Source organism: Meriones unguiculatus, chromosome X, assembly GCF_030254825.1.
Source record: "Meriones unguiculatus strain TT.TT164.6M chromosome X, Bangor_MerUng_6.1, whole genome shotgun sequence".
NCBI classification, from domain to species: domain Eukaryota; kingdom Metazoa; phylum Chordata; class Mammalia; order Rodentia; family Muridae; genus Meriones; species Meriones unguiculatus.
The window spans coordinates 124,322,013-124,344,148 of NC_083369.1; the positions used below are offsets into that span (position 1 = coordinate 124,322,013).

Genomic DNA, 22,136 nt, shown 5'->3' on the forward strand with positions numbered 1-22,136 from the left:
GAGATAGAAAGACCGGGGTGTGGGGGGGGGGCAGGAGCTCCACAAGGAGAGCAACAGAACCGAAAAATCTGGGCACAGAGGTCCTTTCTGAGACTGATACTCCAACCAAGGACCATTCATGGAAATAATCTAGAACTCGTGCACAGATGTAGCCCATGGCAGTTCAATGTCCAAGTGGGGTTCTATATTAATAGGAACAGGGACTGTCTCTGACATGAACTGATTGCCCTGCTCTTTGATCACCTCCCCCCAAGGGTGGAGCAGCCTTACCAGACCACAGAAGAAGAAAATGCAGCCACTCCTGATGAGACCTGATAGACTAAAATCAGAAGGAAGGAGAGTAAGACCTCCTTTATCAATGGACTTGCAGAGGAGCATGGGTGGAGAAAGGGGAGGGAGGGTGAGATTGGGAGGGAGGGGCGAGTGAGCTACAGAGGAGGGGGAAATAAATAAACTGTGATTAATAAAAATTAAAAAATAGATTTAATAAACTTCAGCCATATAGTAATGATTGGCATCTGCCCAGGATGCCACGTGTAGTGTTAGGTTTTTAGAGTCCTGGTTCCTTCTTATTTCCTCCTTTTCCCCATTGTCCTAGGCAAGTGTCCAATTTCCACAAATTTTACACTGTAAATATACCTAATCTAACTCTGTTTCCAAAAGATGCTTCCCTGAGCTTAAGGAGTAGAACTCATATAGATTAAGGAGAAAATGAAGATGAAAATCACCTTTTAAGACAGAGTAATTTCTTGTCTTTTGGGATTCACTTCAAGGTCCCTTTGACATTATTTGGGATTAGATGTTTAAGTTTTTTCAGTGATTGATATCCTAAAGGCATTTTTAAAAGTTACTGTGTGTTTACAGTAAGACTTTGTTTATTACAATTGCTTCCTCTATTTAATTGAATCAGTTGAGTCATACACCTCTGCCTCTGGAGTATCTCACATTCTTAGGTGTTAAAAAAGTCAGGAAGGGTTTAAATCATATCTATGATGTAATATGACTCTAAGTCCTATCCAGGATATTTTGTTGAAGAGATACTCTTAAAAAAAGTTTACTTTAGCAACATGGGCCACAGAACTGAGGTAGATAGGTTCCTTTCTAATTTGGTGGCTGTCCTTTATTAGGTGTGCAACTGTAGGCAGTAAGTCTTAAGAGTTGCCCCTTGTGAACCCTGAAAACACAGGCCAGTCATTTTTCACATCCCTTAGGAAAAGACTTCTGTCGCACTGTCACCAGAGCTGAGCTCCAGAACCAAAAAGAACAGGACTCTGAAAGTTCTTGACTTCAGTAGTACAAGGAATTCAGACTGGCAGATCCTGACTGGAGACACCTCTCCCCTCTGGAAGCCAGAGGACACTACCAGACTGTCTCTGTGTGAAGGGCTTAGGATTTAATAGATGCCCCACTCAGTACTTCTGTAGGAACCTGAGGATGAGGTCCCCCAATCATACCCTCAGCATTTTGTCATTGTCACAGGTGATATGAGTTGAGTCCTCTTCAGTCTGAATGAGTGTCTCGACTTCCTGCAACAGTACAGTATGGCCCTTGGTTATGTCTTCTACCTCAATGTCACTATAGCCATGCTTTTTTCAGGGTCTGCACATACTGCTCTACTGGAAGGGAGCCACTCATCAGAGGCTTCAGCACTTTGCCTTCAGGATCATTGTCACTCACCAGCTTCTTTTTCTTACCTCTAGTCAGCTGGGTGGGCCTGGAAGGGGGCTGGAGCACATGTTTGTTATCCTTAGTATGAAGCACAGCTGAAACGTTTGCCAGGGAGATGCCAGGCTTGATCTACATGGGCACCAGGGAGTCTGCCAGCTCTGGCATGATTTTAGTTTTCTCATAGCATCGTTTGAAGGGCAAGGTGAGGATCTCTGCCCACCAATAGGACATAGGTGGTTTCTGGCAGTAGATCATAAGGTCCCTCCTGTGAGACTGGGCTGGATGTACCTGGGTGTACTTCTCAGGACAGACCATGTGCAGGGCCTATACTTTTTAAAGCATCTTTGACACCTAGAAGAAATTCAGTCATGCGTCAATTGGGCAGTAAATGCACTTCATGACCAGTGGCTCTTAAGTAGCCAAGGCCTCCAGGTAGGAGAAATCAAGTTCTGTAAATATGACAGTGTTGAGACTGAATTTCCTCCAGAGCTCCTTGAAGTGGACGACGTCCCCAAACTGGAGGGAAGGATGCTCCAGTGAATAGTACATACTGCTCTGCGAAGTCATTGCTGAAGTCTCCATGGATGCTGTGGTAGTGCTTCAGGTTATTGGTCTGAATGAACTCTCTGTATGTAGGAAAGGTGGTTCTGGAAGATACACTTTATTCCGTTGTGACAAAGCCACTCAGCAAAAATCTGGGAGAACTGTTGGCTACTGGGGTGATAAAGTAGAAGAGGATGTTGGAGAGGCCAGCATAGTCAATGTGTTGATGTAAGCACTCTAAGGGGTCATATATCATCCCCTGAAGTATAGCAGGACATGAACATGTTTCCTCAATTTTGAACTGTCAGAGCAAAGTTGCTGCAAAACTCATCCACCGTGCCATCTGTGTTGGCCATGGCAATCTGTGTAAGCTCCGTGAGAATCAGGACATTGCTGTTTTTGAGAAAAGCTTGGTCCATGGGCAGAGGGTGTGTAGTAAGTAAGGAAGATCCGGAGATAAAAGATACTTTCTCATAATGGACTGGATAATCCAATTGGAGCTGCAGAGATACTCTTAAGTTGAAAATGTTCATGGAATTGAATTCAACTGTAGTATTCTCTGTGACTCAATCCATTGCTTTGGAATCTCCTAGGAGCCCCAGATCTCTGCCAATTGTTTTAAAGCATCTTCCTGAAATGAACTTAAAGTTAAAGATGACTAGAGTGGTTTTTCTCCAGTAGACAGTTACACTGCTATATTCTTTGGCAGGAAGAAAAACAACATCGCTTTATTTTTTTCAAGTTTTCTTTGAGTATTGTTAAAAGGATTGTCAGTTTATTCCAGCAAGTATAATAACAAAAATACAGCTGCTACTAGAATACAATATTTTCTAATAAGATCACTTGGAGAAGTTGTTTAAAAAGAGAAGAGAAAGAAAAAGGTTGGAAAGAAAAAACAAAGGAATCTATTAAATATTACTAACCTTCAAAAACACCTTTGTCAGTGAATGCTATACATAAAATAAACCAAGTCCACAACCTATTATTAAAATATTTTCCTCTCCTTAGTCCAATAATTTATCCTGCCTCTTACATTATTATGCTTTTTCTTTTGGATAAATTTGTCTTTTGACAGGCTTTGTTAGGAATACATACTAAACGTCAAGTGTAAGCCATTTGCTTGTGTTTTTCGTCAGCCTTTATACTATGGGAAATAGAGATTGGAAGCAGCTCTATTTTGCAGCAGAACCATATGGGTATGCCTGTCAATGAAATGTGCTTTTTCTCATACTGATTTTTACAACATTTGCAGTTTTTATTGTGTTTAAGGTATTGCATATGGCATGAGCATGGCACAGGCCAGGGCACGCCTGTGGTGGTTGGAGAATAACTTTCAGGACTGGATTCTTTTCTTTCCACTGTGGGTACCAAGTATTAAAGTTAGATCATCAGGCTTCAAAACCAAGCACTTTTTCCCATAGGAAGCCACTTCCCTAAACTAGGTTATAATTTTTCAGGATTCAAGAATTTTTAAATAGAGTCATTCTGGATTTCTCTCTTCTCCAATCCAAGATCCAGTTACACAGTACTCTCAGATATTCTTCTTTATAAATATCTCCAAAACCCATTCATTTCTTTCCATCCTGTAGATTCCACTCCACTGAGTACTTGCTACTGCTGTATTTCTATAGTATGGCTTTTCTTTTCCAAATTTCTCTATCTTTAGTGCTTCTAGTTTTCATTATATCTTCTCTCCTAGTATCAGATAACATAGATCATATGTGCTTGACTAGAACACACACAAATATCCAGAATGGATTTTGATATCATGTTTTAAGTGTTCTGATATAAATGCCTTATGAAGAGAAACTTCAAAGTTAGGAAGAAAAAAAAAAACTTCACATGTCACTTCTTAAAAAGGCAAGTAACACTCTCCATGTAGCTTAAAGAGAAAATCTATTTTCAAGCAGGGAATGTATATACAGAAGAACGTGGACATGAATGTGGATAGCATGTTTGAGGAATTTTGAGAAGTTAGATTTTAATGACACAGGTTACTCAGGGAAAGAAGAAGAAGATAAAATGAATGCACAGTTCTGGCCAAATCATTTATATGCTGGCCTTCCCTTTTGGCTGTGATCTCCTTGAAGTAAGAAACTATCTTATCACATCATAAACTCCTCAGGACTTGCATACTAATGGGCACACAGAATTGTTTCAATGAATTGAGTGAATTAAAAGGGAGACAGTGGGTCCATATTAATTCATTAGCTCATTCATTCCAGTACATATCGACTACCTCAACTAGACTTGATGCCAGATCAAAATTAATTTCCTACGCTTTTTATATGACAACAATGGCAGTAATTATTTCAAAAATAAAATTTCTCTTTTTTAAAGGTGTCTCTTAATAAAGTTATGCTGTCATCCCAAAAAGCAGAATGTAGGTTCTACAGTAGTGAATTTGACTTCAGCTCTGACAGTGACTTCACTGTAGGAGTTAATCTCTTGTCAGAAACCTGTATTGATGATACTCCTGAGATGAAGTAGTTGTAGGGGACATATGGATCTCTAATGATGCATTTGTATATTATGGGATTCTCTGTTTTTTTCCTGTGTGTTTAATTTCACAGCTAACCAGAGCCATTTATCATATGTATTTGAAAAATGAATCCTAATAGTGATCAAAGATATGGGAAGCAGAAAGCATAACTCCAGAGCATCAGTGAAACATTGTAGCAAGAATTAATAGAGGGAGAGAAGGAAAGAGGATAAAATTTCTGAGCATGGAAATGAAGATTTGTCATATTTGTGCAGTTCTAAATTTAGGGAATGCTAAATCACATTCTTATTATTGGTTAATTAGAAGGTAATTAAAATTATAGCACAGTGATTGGATAAATAGTTAATGATGGTTGAATAAATGAAGGGAGGAAATCTAGTGAAATTCATGTATATATTTTTGGGAAAAGCAAAGATTCAGATGTTTTTCATGTAGTACATCTCTCATAAAGTATACAAAATATCCATCTATTCTTAACTGGTAAAATTAACACTTCAAAGATCATAAGAGTTCCAGCTCTCACTCTCCGTTTTCAAGGTGTCTTACACTGAAATGCAGATTTATCTGACAGCATGTTCAATTTTCATTCACTCACAGCATGTAAACTTATTTTGCTGAATGTTGTTTACAATGTATTTACTGGCATCTTAAGATTCTACTAGGGGAAATTGCTGTTGTCTGTGTATTGTAACTGTTCCCATTGAAAGGGCTGGCTCAGCTTGATTCCTGACCAGATCCAGTTCATGAGCTAGTTTTCCAAATCACTGAAGTAGGTTTTTCAGAAAGAAAAAACAATAGCAACAACAACAACAACAAAACTGTGCTTGATTTTGATAATTGCCTCACCTTTATGAAATCAATCAGCCTTAAGGGAAGATCTCATTATAGATCCGACCAGGTAGACTCCAATTTCAGTTCCAATACCACTTTCTGCGCTCAGGCCCAGAAATCTGCGATTATTTGTTTTATTGAGACATTGAAACCTGTAATATAGTTCCTCTGGGCATATTCACAAGCAAGAACTAAACAGATAACCACATTTTCAATGTGTTAAGAACCTGCCCTTTCCTTTTTCTATCAGCTCCCAAAGATGTGGTGATAACAGAAGGTATTGTAAATGTTCCTGGGGGCTGAACCACAGCAAACTTTGTACCACTCTAATCCATTTCTTTTAGGAATGCCAGACTTTATCCTAAAGGAAATGATATATTGCTCATCTGCCATCTGTCACTTTGAACTGTTCTATCAAATCAAATTGTTCGAACTTTGTTTTCATTGAGTAATGTGATTTTTCTATATTTCCCCAGCATTAAATTCTATAAAGAATTTTTCTTCTTAAATTTGGAAATCTGCATTTGGTTTTCCTACTCATGAAACTTAAACACCTTAATGAGTTTAATTCAGACTCACTCAAATAATTCATCATCACCAGGCCTGGTAGATGATATTTCCACAGGAAAAAAATGTGGAGAATATCCCAAGTTAAGGGAAATACGGATTTAGAGAAATATTCCTTATCCACCCCAGCTCCAGTGCTACCCAGGTATTCCAGCAGTGCAAAATCCCAGTTGTAATGTATTCTTGTGTTTTGGAAAATCCAAGGTGATGATAGGAGTGATCTAAAGATATTCCCAACAAAGAAAAATCACTATTCCCAGCATTCTTTACTAAAGGTTTGCTTTAATAGCTATGCATTACCTGGAAAAAAATGGACTAGAAGAGCACAGAGATAACATCTTGCAGTCCTTAAGTAGTCTGGAGGATAGGATCTACACTATGCTGTACTATGCTATGCTGTGCTGTGCTGTGGTATGCTATGCTATGCCATGCCATGCCATACCAGACTACAAATGTTCCTAGTTCAATTTGTGAGGAAAAAAAATTTACAAATTCCAGCTTGTGTTAAAAGCCTCTGTTAGTTGCTTTTCTTGTTGATGTGACAAAATACTTGAACAAACACAACTTAAGGAAGGAAAGGTTTATTTTGGCTGATGGCTGGAGGTTGCAGTTCATCACAATGGGGAAGGTATGGATTGTGGATATGAAGTGCCTGCTCTTGCTGCATATATAGTCAGGAAGCAGAGGGATGATTGCTGACATTCTATTCTGTTTCTTTGTTTTATTCAGTGCAGAGCCATAGACCATTTAATAATTCTGCTCACATTTCAGGGTAAGTCTTCCCTCATCAGTTGAACCTTTCTAGAAATGCCCTCACAGATATCCTCAGAGATTAACCTTCATGTTAATTATTCTAAATCTAAATCTAAATCTCACCAAATTTACAATGAAGACAAAGCATTCTAAGTACTTCTTCAGTGTCTGAGATGTGCCAGACATTAAGGGATTGTTGTCCCTGTAATAGTTACTATTGATTGACCATATCTCAGGATCTAAAATCAGCAAGGAGACAAACCTGTCAGCTAGTGATTTTATAAATTAGATTAATTGAGGTGGCAAGAGCCACCTAAATGTACTTGTCAACAGACATTTCATTTTCTAGCATCCAAGACTATACGAAAAGAAGAAATAGGCTGAGTCCCAGCACTCACCACTCTGTGCTGCCTACTTGTTGATACAACCATGAACTGTGAGCCCAAATAAACAATTTTTTCTTTAAGAGTTTTTTTGGGGTATTAAACTATTATAGTACAATTTAATTTTCTTCATGTGCCAAAAAGGGAGAAATATTACTATTCTTGTTTTACAATGCAGAACTAGAAAGGATGTAATTACTTCTCATGCAGCATTTGAACAGCACACTTAGTGACTGGAGCACGACATAGAAGATATGAATTAAAGTCCAATTCTAGCCATACAATAGCACTGTCCTTTGGAACTTTCTGTGATGTTTGGGATGTTCTGTCTATGCTATTCATTTTAACAGTCCTTAACTACAATTGGGTGGCAAGTCCTTTGAATGTGACTAGTGCTACAGAAGTTTTCATGCTATTCCATCTTAGTTTATTTAAATTTAAGTCATAAAAGCTACATGTATCTTATACCTATTGTATAAGAAAAACATCTTTAGAATCTGTCTTTTTTTAAATTATAGTTTATTTACTTTGTATCGCCCCTGTAGTTCCCTCCCTTCTCCCATTCCAATCCATCTCTTCCTCCCCCTTCTCCACGAATGCCCCTCCCCAAGTCCACTGGTAGGGGAGGGTTTCTTTTTCTTCTTCCTGATCCTACTCTGTTAGGTCTCATCAGGAGTGGCTGCATTGTTTTCCTCTGTGGCCTGGTAACACTGCTCCCCCCTCAGGGGAAGGTGAACAAAGAGCAGGCCAGTCAGTTCATGTCAGAAGCAGTCCCTGTTCCCATTACTATGGAACCCACTTGGATACTGAACTGCCATGGGCTACATCTATGCAGGGGTTCTAGGTTATCTCCATGCATGGTACTTGGTTGGAGTATGAGTATCAAGAAAGACCCCTGTGCTCAATTTTTTTTGGTTCTGTTGCTCTCCTTGTGGACATCCTATCCTCTCCAAATCTAATTATTATTTCCCACTTCTTTCATAAGATTCCCTGCATTCTGCCCAAAGTTTGGCTATAAGTTTCAACATCTGCTTTGATAGTCTGCAGGGCAGAGCCTTTCAGAGGCCCTCTGTGGGAGGCTCCTAGCTTGTTTCCAGTTTTCTTCTTCTTCTGGTGTCCATCCTCTTTGCCTTTCAGAGTGGGGATTGAACATTTTACCCAGAGTCCTCCTTCTTAATTAGTTTCTTTAGATGTACAGATTTTAGTAGGTTTATCCTATATTATATGTCAATATGAGTGAGTATATACCATGTGTGTCTTTCTGCTTCTGGGATAGCCCACTCAGGATAATCCTTTCCAGACCCCACCATACCTGCAAATTCCATGATTTCCTTGTTTTTTATTGCTGAGTAGTATTCCATTGTGTAGCTGTACCACAATTTCTATATCCATTCTTCAGTTGAGGGGCATCTGGGTTGTTTCAACCTTCTGGCTATTACAAATAAAACTGCTACAAACATGGTTGAGCAAGTGTCCTTATTGTGTACTTGAGCCTCTTTTGGATATATGCCTAGGAGTGCTATAGCTGGATTTTGAGGAAGCGCTATTCCTTGTTGCCTGAGAAAGTGCCAGACTGATTTCCAGAGTGGATGTACAAGTTTACATTCTCACCAGCAGTGGAGGAGGGTTCCCCTTTCTGTACAACCTTTCCAGCATGTATTGTCAATTGAGGTTTTGATCGTGGCCATTTTGATGGGTGTAAGGTGAAATCTCAGTGTCGTTTTGATTTGCATTTCCCTGATGGCTAATGAGGTTGACCATTTCTTTAAGTGTTTCTCTGCCATTTGATATTCCTCTATTGAGAATTCTCTGTATAGCTCTGTTTCACATTTTTTAATTGGATTACTTGATTTGTTGCTTTTCAACTTCTTTAATTCTTTATATATACGGGATATTAGCCCTTTGTCAGAGAGAGGTTTGGTGAAGATTCTTTCCCAATCTGTAGGCAGTCGTTTTGTTTTGAGGACAGTGTCCTTTGCTTTACAGAAGCTTTTCAGTATCATGAGGTCCCATTTATTGATTGTTGATCTTAGAGCCTGTGCTGTTGGTGTTCTGTTCAGGAAGTTGTCTCCTGTACCAATGAGTTCTAGGCTCTTCCCCACTTTTTCTTCTAAACTATTTAATGTGTCTGGTTTTATGTTGAGGTCTTTGATCCACTTGGACTTTAGTTTTGTGCAGGGTGATAATATGGATCTATTTTCTTTTTCTTTTTTTTTTTTTGTCAGGATATTTTATTACAGCCATAGAACTGAAACTGGAACATCAGGTGACAAACAATAGCTGTCAAGTGAATTATGGAGTAGTAGCATAAGCAAAGTTTTTTTTTTTTATTTCCAACACTACTAATGCTTTAAAATACTATGGAATACACTGTGGATAGATGGTGTAGAAGAAAATGGGTTTGTCAGAGCTTCTGTATTTATGCCTGTCATAATCAGTATTGATAAGTCATTTCTATCCCCTTTTTTTACTTTAACTTCCCTCCTTTCCCTTTCCTTCCCTTTTCTTTCCTAAAAATATATTTTCCTCATAACATTATATTCTGATCTTGACCAGTTTTAATCGATGATAATAAATGCATGTCTGATTGCATGCGGGTTGATGCCCCAGGTCCCGCCTCTGAGAAAAAGGTATCGGACGGGTCTGATGCTCTTTGGGTGGATGACACCTAAATGAACATTGGTACAAAGTCCCAATTTATTTCTAATATCAGAGATCAGACCTCTACTCTTGCCTGACGCGTCTAAAACAAAAAGGGGGAACTGCAGAGAGCTGCGTAATGCCGCACCTTAAAGATGGAGCTAGTTTCCGCCTTCCACCTTCCCGATGGTGAGTGCTCTCTGTCACAAACAACTCCACATTTGGCTAAGGCTGAGGATCTGGCTTGCTTCCATGTATGTGGACCTATCTGCATTGCCCACATGGCACGCTGGGGTTGGCTACCCAGAGGCTGTTTAAGCTGTGGGCTGGCTTTCCCCAGGGTCAGATGATTGTTCAAGGTTCCTGAATAAACTGCATTGAAAAAAAAAAAAAAAGAAAAGAAACGTTTTCCCAGGACACTTAAACATTTTTGTCTGAAACTCTTCAAAAATCATCTACTAGTAAGTTATATTCCTTATCTACTTGACCACAGTAGCCTAGACATATCTATAATATATTACTTGAAAACTGATAGCATGCATTTTAATTTATATCATTTTTCTAAATGTAGACATCCAGTTAGACCAGCACCATTTGTTGAAGATGCTGTTTATTTCCATTGTATTGTTTTGGCATCTTTGTCAAAGATCAGGTGTCCATAAGTGTGTGGGTTTATTTCTGGGTCTTCTATTTGATTCCATTGATCTACCAGTCTGTTTCTATGTCAGTACCATACAGTTTTTATTACTGTTGTTCGATGGTACAGCTTAAGATCAGGGATGGAGATACCTCCAGAAGATCTTTTATTGTAGAGGATTCTTATTATTCCATATGAAGTTGAGAATTTTTCTTTCCAGGTCTGTAAAGAATTGTGTTGGTAATTTGATGGGAATTGCATTAAATCTGTAGATTGCTTTTGGTAAGATGGCCATTTTTATTATGTTAATCCTGCCAAGCCATGATCATGGGGGATCTTTCCATCTTCTGATAACTTCTTCTAATTCTTTCTTCAGAGACTTGAAATTTTTTTTTCATACAAGCTTTTGACTTGCTTGGTTAGGGTTACACCAAGGTACTTTATGTGATTTGTGGCTACTGTGAAGGGTGTTGTTTTCTCAATTTCTTTCTAAGCCCTTTTGTCTTTTCTATACAGGAGGGCTACTGTTTTCTTTTTTCTTTTCTTTTTTTTTTTGAGTTAATTTTTAACCTGCCACTTTGCTGAAGGTATTTATCAGCCGTAGAAGTTCTCTGCTAAAATTTTTGGGGTCAATCAGGTATACTATCATTTCATCTGCAAATAGTGATAATTTGACTTCTTCCTTTCCAATTTTATCCCCTTTATTTCCTTCAATTGTCGCATTGTTCTAGGAAGGACTTCCAGAACTATGTTCAAGAGATATGGAGTGAACAGCCTTGCCTTGTCCCTGACTTCAGTGGGATTGCTTTAAGTTTCTCTCCGTTCATTTGATGTTGGCTATAGGCTTGCTGTATATTACCTTTACCATGTTTAGTCATGTGCCGTGTATCCCTGATCTCTGCAATACTTTAAACATGAATGGATGTTAGATTTTGTCAAATGCTTTTTCAGCATCTAAGGAGATTATCATGTGTGTTTTTTTTTTTCTTTTAGTTTGTTAATATGGTGGGTCACATTGATGGATTTCTGTATATTCAACCACCCCTGCATACCTGGCATGAAGCCTACTTGGTCATATTGGATGATATCTTTGATATGTTCTTGTATTTGGTTTGCAAGTATTTTGTTGAGTATTTTTGCATCAATGTTCATAAGGGAGATTGGCCTGAAATTCTCTTTCTTTGTTGGGTCTTTGTGAGGTTTATGTACCAAGGTGACTGTGGCTTCATAGAATGAGTTTGGTAGTGTTCCTTCCATTTCTATTTTGTGGAATAGTTTGAAAATAATTGGAGTTAGCTCTTCTTTGAAGGTCTGGTAGAATTGTGGGCTGAAACCATCTGGTCCTGGGCTTTTTTTTTTTTTGGATGGGAGACTTTTGATGACTGCTTCTATTTCCTTAGGGGATATAGGACTATTTAATTCATTTACCTGGTCTTGATTCAGCTTTGGTAAGTGGAATCTATCAAGAAAATTGTCCATTTCGTTTAGATTTTCAAATTTTGTGGCATATAGACTTTTGAAGTAAGTCCTAATGATTGTTTGAATTTCCTCAGTGTCTTTTGTTATGTCCCCCTATTCACTTCTGATTTTGTTGATTTGGATAGTGTCTCTTTCTGTTTAGTTAGTTTCCCTAAGTTTGTGTCTATCTTGTTGATTTCTCAAAGAACCAGCTCTTGGTTTCATTGATTCTTTGAATTGTTTTATTTGTTTCTAATTTATTGATTTCAGCCCTGAGTTTGATTATTTCCAGCCATCTACTAATCTTTTGTGTACCTGCTTCTTTTTTTTTCTAAGGCTTTTAGGTGAGCCATTAACTCACTGGCATGAGAGTTTTCGGATTTTTTCTTGAAAGCACTTAGTACTATGAACTTTCCTCTTAGCCCTGCTTTCATCGTGTCCTATAAGTTTGGGTATGTTGTGCCTTCATGTTCTTTGAATTCTAGGAATACTTTGCTTTCTTTCTTTATTTCTTCCCTGACCCAACTTTCATTTAGTAGCAAGTTGTTTAGTTTCCATATGGTTTTGTTTTTGTTTTTGTTTTTGTTTTTGTTTTTTTGTTATTTCTGTTATGCCTTTTTGTTATTTCTGTTGTCTTGCGATCCAGTTTTAGTCCATGGTGGTCAGATAGTATAAATGGGATTATTTCAATCTTTTGTATCTGTTGAGACTTGTTTTTTGACCAACTATATCGTCTATTTTTGGAGAAGGTTCCATGAGGTGCTGAGAAGAAGGTAAATTCTTTTGTGTTCGGGTGAAAGGTTCTGTAGACATCTGTTAGGTCCATTTGATTCATGACCTTTATTAGAGTCATTGTTTCTTTGTTTAACTTCTGGTTTGTTGACTTGTCCTTTGTTGAGAGTTTGGTGTTGAAGTCCACCGCTATTAATGTGTGAGGTTTTATGTGTGGTTTCAGTTTTATTAATGTTGCTTTTACAAATGTGGGTGCTCTTGTGTTTGGGGTATATATGTTCAGAATTGTGGTGTCTTCTTTGTGGAGTTTTCCTTTGATGAGTATGAAATGACCTTCGCATCTCTTTTGATTAATTTTGGTTGAAAGTCTATATAATTAGATATTAGAATGGCTATTCCTGCTTCCTTCTTGGGTCCATTTGCTTGGAAAACTGTCTTCCAGCTCTTTACTCTCAGGTAATGTCTATCTTTGTGCCTTAGGTGTGTTTCTTGTATGCAACAGGTTGTTGGGTCTTGTTTTGTATCCATTCTGTTAGTCTTTGTCTTTCTATTGGAGAGTTTAGTCCATTGATGTTAAGGGATATTAATGACCAGTGGCTGTTAGATGCTTTGATTTTGCTATTGCCTATGGTAGTGAGTTTGTGTGTTTGGCTACTTTTGGTTTTGCTGTAGTGAGGTTATTTTTTTTCCTGTGTTTTCCTGAATGTAGTTAGTTTTCCTGGGTTCTATTTTTCCTTCTATTATTTTCTGTAATGCTGGATTTGTGGGTAGGTATTGTTTGAATTTGTTTTTATCATTAAATATCTTGTTTTCTCCATCTATGATGACTGTGAGTTTTGCTGGATATAATAGCCTGGGCTGACATCTGTGTTCTCTTAGGGCCTGTATTATATCAGTCCAGGCCCTTCTGGCTTTCATAGTCTCTGTTGAGAAGTCAGGTGTGATTCTGATGGGTTTGCAATTATATATTACTTGTCCTTTTTCCCTTGCAGCTTTTAGTATTTTTTCTTTGTTCTTTGTTCTCAATACTTACTCTTTTAATTATTATGTGTGGGAGGACTTTCATTTCTGGTCTATTTTATTAGGTGTTCTATTGGGCTCTTTAATCTTATAGGTCTCTCCTTTAAGTTGGGGAAATTTTCTTCAATGATTTTGTTGAAGATATTTTCTGGTCTTTGGAGCAGGGAATCTTCTTTTCCCTCTATTCCTATTATTTTTAGGTTTTGTCTTTTCATATTATCTTGGATTTCTTGAATGGTCTGTTCACAGATTTTTTGGATTTAACATTTTCTTTGACAGATACATCGATTTCTTCCATTGTATCTTCTACATCGGAGATTCTTTCTTCCATCTCTTGTAGTCTGTTGGTTATGCTTACCTCTGTAGTTCCTGTTTTCTTCCCTAAATTCTTCCTTTCCATTATTTCTTCCATTTGTGTTTTCTTTAATTTTTCCAATTCTATCTTCAGATCTTGAGTTGTTTTATTTCCTTCACCTGTCTGATTGTATTTTCCTGTTTTTCTTTTAGTTTCTTCATCTGTTTCTTTTATTTCTTTCTGTGATTTAATTATTTCTTCTCTGAAGGCCACAAACTGGCTGCATCTTCCCGTATTTTTTCACGGATGTCCATAATCTGATTGTCTTTAACTTCCTCTATTTCTTTATGGATAGCCATAATCTGTTTGATTTTATCTTCCTCTAATTCTTTACATATTTCATTTGTTTCCTCTATTATACTCTTAATCAGCATAGATGTAAGGCATCTTCTTGAATTTTAATTATGCTGGGGTGTCCAGGGCTGCTCGTCCCAGGATGGCTGGGTTCTAGAGATGCCATATTGCTCTGTCTTTTGTTGGTTGAGGTTTTACGCTGACCTCTACCCATGGGGCTGTTTTAGGTGTTGGCTGTTAGTTTCTGGTGCTTCCTGGAATCCTGAGGTAGGGAGAATCCCCTTGGCAGGAAGATGATTTTTCCTGAAGGAGGCCTCCTCTGCTTTTTGGGTATGGTCACTGTATGGCCAGTGTTTCTCAGGAATTGCCACTGCTCACCTCAGGCGTATAGACCTGAGTAGTAGCTGTTGTCTTTGTTAGTCAGGGGGGCTCTCCTCTCATCAGTAGATGTCCTCAAGACAGCTGCCTTGCTGCTGGGTTTCTCGTTCTGAATTTAGTGAGCTTCTGTTGTTGTTATACTGTTTTCCAGGTACAGCCCTCTTGAAGAACCTGCTGATTTCCTAGCTGTGGGGTTTTCTCCCAACAGGGAAACTCAGTCTGGTACCCTGGGGCACAAAGTTCTGTCTGGGAAGGTGAGAGGAGCGCCCAGCAAGTCTCTGGGCCAGAAGCTGAGTGTTTCACTCTGGGCCGCGATACTGTGTGCCCAAGTTTGAGATGTCGATTTTGGGTGCAGCTCTGGTCTGGAAGCTGTGGGCTCCTCTCTGGTCTGGGGGGATGGGCGCCTCACTCTGGGCCTGAAGCTTTGTGTCCTTGTCTGGGATGGTGGCTGGGGGCGCCACTCTGGTCCGGAGGCTGTGCACCCAGTTCTGGAATGGCGGCTGCAGGTGCTGCTTTGTTTCAGAGGCTCTGTGCTCTGATCTGGCCTGGCAGTGTGTGTCCCCTTCTAGGCCAGATGCTGTGCATGCCTTTCTGGGCTGGCAACTAAGGGCTCTGCTCTGGGTCAGAGGCTTGGTGCCTCACTCTAGGTTAGAGGCTGTGTGTCGTCATCGTACCCCACCCCTCCCACCCCCACCCTGTCTAAGATGGTGGCTGGGGTCGGCGATCTGGACCTGAGGCTGTGTGTGCCAATCTGGGCCCTGAGCTGTGCGCCCAGCTTTGGGCCAGAGGCTGTGCACTCTATTCTGGGCCGGCAATTGAGGTCTCCGCTCTGGTCCAGAGCCTTAGCACCTCACTCTGGGCCAGAGGCTGTGTGTTTCTGTCCTGGATGGAGGCTGGGGCCGCAGGAGGCTCTGTTCGCTCATCTTGGGTGGTGGGTGTGCTTGCAGGTCCCCAGGACCTTTACCAGGTATTGACTGGATGACCTGAGGTCGGTCCCAATTAATTTCCACACCATAGGCTTTCCTCTCACCTGGCAATCAAAAACGCTGGTGTTTTAGGTCCCTGAGTTCAGTCTTCTGGTCGCTGTGCCAACACTGCTTTCCTGCTCCTCGGACACAGTGTCCTCCTGGTGCCGCCATCTTGTCGCTCCCAGAATCTGTCTTTTTAAATTATATTTTTTGAAGTAGAAATGATAGCTTGTTGCACATTAAGAAATGATTCATAAGCTGGGCACAATGGCACATACCTGTAATCTGAGCACTCAAGGAAGCAGAGGCAGATGGATTTCTGTAAGTTTGAGGTCAGCCTGGCCTATAAAGCAAGTCTAGAATGGACAGAGAGCTACACATAGAAACCCTAAATCCAACAACAATAAAAGCAATAATAAAAAAACCTCAGTGATTCAAATATTCAATTTCTTCTGTAAGATTTTGTTATATTGGGGTCTTAGACAATGGAAAGACCATTTGGACTTGTAGAAAAATGGAATGAAGTTGTGCATCATCATGGTCCACCAGTCAGTTTTCCATTACTGTGAATAAAGAACAGATAATTAACTTGAACTCTGGAATAATTTATTTTTGTTCATGGTTTTAGAGGTTCCAATCTGTATTCACTTGTTTCTGTTATTTTGCAGCCCTTGGAAAGATGTACATAGTGCTTACATGATAGCATCCTGTAAGTAAAGGGGTTGAGCCACCAACATCCACTTCTAGTAAATCCCCCCGCCCTCCCCTGCCACAATAGCTTCCTTCTTCTATTTAGATTACTCCAACAATATATCCATTGGTGTCTGGAGTGAGAAAGACAGTTACTATACCAAAAATCAGATAAAATAACAAAAGAAGTACAACACAAAGAATGTTTTAAAAGATTTATGTAATGTACAGATCAAAATAAAAAGAAAGTACAAGGGTGTTTTGAATTTTAAAAAGCCCATGCTCTTCATAATATTACTCAGAATCTGTATGATCTATAAAATCTTACTTCATAGGTCATACAGCTTCTAAGCAATATTAACAACTTCATGCTTAAGTCTCACATTCCTTGTGTATGGGAATTATTTCTAGGAAATAAAATTGATAATGTATGTAACTAGTGTATATAGTAGACAGCCAAGGATAGTTTTTTGATGAGTGATTGTCCTCTTTCCATTGCTGTGTATGTATTAGGCTGTGTATAAATACATAAAGAATTATACCATCATGTAAATATAGCTACTGAAATAAACCCTAAGTTGGGTACAAGCCAATATGGAATTACACCACCATGTAAATACAGCTACTGAAATAAACCCTAAAGGAAGGCTATATTTTAAATTTGAAAATCAAGAAAAAGAAGCAGTGGAATCTCATTGGTCATATTAATCACACTTAACAACAGGCCCCATGCCCAGGAGTATCTATATGGCCAGCACAAAATGAACTCAATGATATTTTTGTAGACTTTGTCTCATGTTGTGTTATGTGGGCATTTTTTCTCTTACTGGTCTTTTGCTGGTCATGTATGGTTTCTGATTTTGTGTGTTTATGGTATGTGTGTCTGTCTGCCCTCACCCCCACCATGTGTGTGCATTTCCTTTTTCACTTTGCAGTATTATTATTATTTACAATTTATTCGCTTTGTATTCAGGTTATAGCCCTCTCCTTCATCTCCTTCTGGTCTCATCCTCCTTCGCTCTTCCTCCCAATTCCCCCTCTCCTAGTCTACTCATAGGGGAAGTCCTCCTCCCCTACTGTCTGATCCTTGCCTATCAGGTCCTATTAGGACTGCCTGTATCCTCTTCCTCTGGTTGCCCCACCAGGGAAAAGTGATCAAGTAGCAGGCAAGCTAGATCATGTCAGAGCCTATGTTTCCCTCACTAGGGAAACCACATGGATGCTGAGCTTTCTATGGGCTACATCAGAAGAGGGAGTCAAAATCCTCTCTATGCATGGTCATTGGCTGATTCATTGGTCTTCAAAGCCTAGATTTTTTGGCTTTGTTAGTGTCCTTTTATGGCTCCTGTTCCCTCTGAGTTCATTTATATCCCCCTTCTTACTTAAGACTCCCTGTGTTCGGTCCAAAGTTTGGCCGTGAGTCTCTATGTCTGCTTCAATCTGCTACTAGGAGGACTCTTTTAGAGGACATCTGTGGCTCTGTGGCTTTAAAAATTTTTTTATTCTAGTTTCTAATTTTGTTTTTTTTTTCTTTGATTCCGTTTTTTTTTTTTTTTTTTTTTTTTTAAGAGAAAGAAAGGAAAGGGGATGAAGTTGTTGGGGGGAAGGTGGGAAGGACCTGGAAGGAGTTGGGGAAGAGAAACTGTATCAGGCTATACTGTATGAAATTTTCTAAATTTGGTACGCTTCTGTCCTGTTCCCTGTATTCTCCCTCCTCCAATGTCCATCCTCTTTGTCTTTCTGAATGGGGATTGAGCCACTTAGCCAGAGTCCTCCTTCCTGATTAGCTTCTTTAGGTGTACAGATTTTAGGATGTTTATCCTATATTATATGAATGAGTATATACCCTGTGTGTCTTTCTGCTCCTGGGATACCTCACTCAGAATGATCTTTTCCAGTTCCTACCATTTACCTGCAAATTTCATGATTTCTTTGGTTTTTTTTTAATTCTTTATTAATTACACTTTATTCACTTTGTATCTCCCCTGTGGTTCCCTCCCTCCTCCCATCCCAATCACTCCCTTCCTCCACCCTCTGAATGCATGCCCCTCCCCAAGTCCACTGATAGGGAAGGTCTTCTTTTCCTTCCTTCTGATCCTAGTCAATCAGGTCTCATCAGGAGTGGATGCAACAGAACCAAAAATATCTGAGCATAGGGTCTTTCCTTAGACTGATACTCCAACCAAGGACCATGCATGGAGATAACCTAAGACCCCTGCACAGATGTAGCCCATGGCAGTTCAGTATCCAAGTGGGTTCCATTGTAATAGGAACAGGGACTGTCTCTGACATGAACTGATTGGCCTGCTCTTTAATTACCTCCCCCTGAGGGGGAAGCAGCAGTACCAGGCCACAGAAGATTTTCTTGTTTTTTATTGCTGAGTAATATTCCATTATGTAGATGTACCATAATTTCTGTATCCATTCCTCAACTGAGGAACATCTCAGCTATTTCCAGCTATTACAAATAAAGCTGCTACAAAAATGGTTGAGCAGATGTCCCCGTTGTATACTTGAGCATATTTTGGATATATGCCTAGGAGTGGTATAGCTGGATCTTGAGGAAGCACTATTCCTAATTGTCTGAGAAAGCACCAGATTGATTTCCAAAGTGGTCTTATTCAGTGTCACAAGTTCTGTACATTAGTAGGAAGCATAAAATATCCAAATCTCTGAAGTTATTATCTGGAACCAAATAGAACAAATGCAATTTTGACCAGATGCCTATAACTGCAGACCCTCAACTTATCAGATTTTTATTTGTTGGATTAGTTCAACTTTTACAGTGAAAAAATTGAGTTAGGAAAACAGGCTATGGTTTTGAATTAGTTCAAATCAGATCAACTTCCTTACCTTACACTTCCTTAATTTGAGAAATTGAAATTTTAAATCAATATTAAAGTAGTTGTGGTCAATATTTATTTAGCTTACCATGTCCATTCTACCTTAGCACAGAAACAATACCCTTGATGTCTCATCTGCTTACTCAAGGATGAAACAGAAGGTATGTTGACCTGGGTAGAAGCAAAAATGAGAAAGCAGAGCCAAAGATCACACAATGCAAGAATATATATATATATATATATATATATATATATATATATATACACACACACATATATACATACATATATATACATATGTATACATACATATATTTTGTTTACTGATCATTAACTACAGGACAGATGTGATACAGAATGTCTCACATACATGATTTTTTTTTTTTTTTTAATTTATACCAGTCCCGGGAATTAGATGCTCTTACTAGCTTTCATTTATAATTCGTGGCTCAGAAGTTCTGTGAGCTCCTCAGTCATACACTTCATAAACAGAGAAATGGTCTAATATAATCTTCTTAAAATTATCAAAGGCAAGACAAATAAAAGACTCATGATTTACAGTCATTAATCAGATTGTACTTATACCTGAGAATTTCTTTTAATCAGTATTTTACCCATCCTGTAGCATATTACTCAAATGATAGAGTTGCATTTAAAATATTATCATTTTAAGTAATTTTGCTCCAATCACCATTAGAACTTTTCAGTGTGGCATTAGTTTTTTATCATTATCTGCCAAGGCTTTAATCACGTGGCTTAATATACTGAACTATCTGCCTTAAACTGTTGAGGGTAAATTAATTTATTTAATATTCACTGTGTATTAGTGTGGTAAGCATAAAGGGGCACAACTGTGTGGTACAGAGTCCCCTTCAGAAGAACTTACAAATTTATAAGGAAAATCTCATTTTAATTTATTTAAATAAAATAATCATCACAAACATCAACTGTATAATCTCTGCAACAACCCTGTAAAGTGTTATCACTCTCTTTCTACACATTGTGAGACTAGGGCTAAGAGACTGTATTGCTTGCCAGTCCTATCTAACTAGTAATGGAAAGTGAGGATTTGCATTCTCAATCTGTTGTACTCTTTTCCCTAAACAAGCATTCTGTTTTGTTTTTTTTTTTTTTGTTTTTTGTTTTGAACTTAGTCTGATAAGAACGATAATGCAAAAACATATGCTAAAAAAGATTTGGAATTATACACGGTCACTTCAGAGTGATTGCAGATCCACACCACTGCGTCCACTTCATTTGTTTGCTTTTAGTTCTAGTTATAATATATAACTAATAAGACATAGATAGGATGTAGTGAACAGCAATGGCTTAAGGCATAGAAGCAAGTTTGTTTATTTTATATAGTTATTTACATGTTGTAAATGAAGAATATTTGAACAGTCTCAAAGGACACTTAATGGAGTTGTTTCCAGTGGAGTTCTAGTTGGTAGGAAAAAATATTATCATTTATATCGTCTGAAAAGTTTAGCAAAAGGGTATTTAATAGAAACAATAATGTGAAAACATTTTGCTCAGCATTCATTTTATTGAGATTTGGCTGACCTTTAGCTGATTGTCTTCCAACCTTTTTGTTGACGTTTTATAACATTGTCTCAATAATTGTTGGGTCATAGAAAAATTTAGAGGTTAAAAAGTGAACCACATTCTGTTTCTATACCATGCAGTATCATGCAGAACCAAGAAATATGGGCCCAGGGGTCCTTTATGAGACTGATACTCCAACCAAGGACCATGCATGGAGACAATCTAGAACCCTTGCATGGATGTAGCGCAAGGTAGCTCAGACTCCAAGTGGGTTCCCTAATAATGGGAACTGGGACTGTCTCTGACATGAACTCAGTGGTTGTTTCTTTGATCACCTACCCCTGAGGGGGGAGAGAAGCCTTACCAGGCCACAGAGGAAAACAATGCAGCCAGCCCTGATGAGACCTTAGGTTATAAGGTCAGAGGGAAGGACCTCCCCTGTTTGGGAGGGACATGGGAGGAGATAAGGGAGGGAGGGTGAGATTAGCAGGGGATGAGGGAAGGGGCTATAGCTGGGATACAAAGTGAATAAACTGTAATCAATAAAACAATAAATTAATAAAAAAGTGAACCCCATCAGACCAAGCTTATTTCCCTTTTGATAGGAAATATTGGATAAAAGGCTTTAAAGAAATACCTTTGCTTTGGACTTTAACAAAGCTTCTCTTCCCATATATCATGAAATATTTTTTTCCATTTTTTTTAAATCTCAAGAGTATAAAAACTGCATAAGTGACTTCAATGGGTCTTCTAGGCATCTGAATATCTAATAAGTGTTGTCAGAAAGAAGACCCAATAAGATGACAAAGTTTTAGTCTTCTCATTTTGGAGATAAGTTTGTCTTCGTTTTGCTGGTGCTCTGGAATAACTATCTTTTGCTGAGAGCATCATTCCTGTTGTACCTTGACACTCAGCTCAGTCTTTCAGTTTCCTAAGAGCTCTTGATTGGAACCCACAGATGGATGGGTGAAAACTATGTCCATTTTAGTAAAGTACACAATTCTGTCTGGTTGATGTGTCTAACCTGCATTTTGCAGGCCACTAGCTATTAATATAGCACAACACAGAATTGGAAATTTGCTTAAAACATTAAGGATTGTTTTTGTGATCTTTTCAATAGCTAAGTTTCGTGGATGATAGCATCCCTTTCCAGTTTCAAAGGTTTTGACTGACCTATAGGACTTAGAGAGTGGAAAAATGCCTTTTGGCATTCTGTGTGGTGCAGCAATGAATAGCTAAGTATCCATGCTTCAGAAAGCATTTCAACATGAGCAGATGAATGCTACCAAACCTGGCCCATAAGTCCCCATTATTGTGACAACTAAATA

At 38.7% G+C, this 22,136-nt stretch overlaps 1 protein-coding gene and 1 pseudogene across 6 annotated transcripts in view; one reads left to right on the forward strand and one right to left on the reverse strand.

Annotated features, from left to right (window-relative positions):
* The window catches only part of Enox2 (ecto-NOX disulfide-thiol exchanger 2), a 319,919-nt gene that overhangs the window by 136,194 nt on the left and 161,589 nt on the right, over nt 1-22,136 (forward strand). The window lies entirely within an intron of this gene.
* On the reverse strand, nt 1,410-11,403 carry LOC110541188 (integrator complex subunit 9-like; annotated as a pseudogene).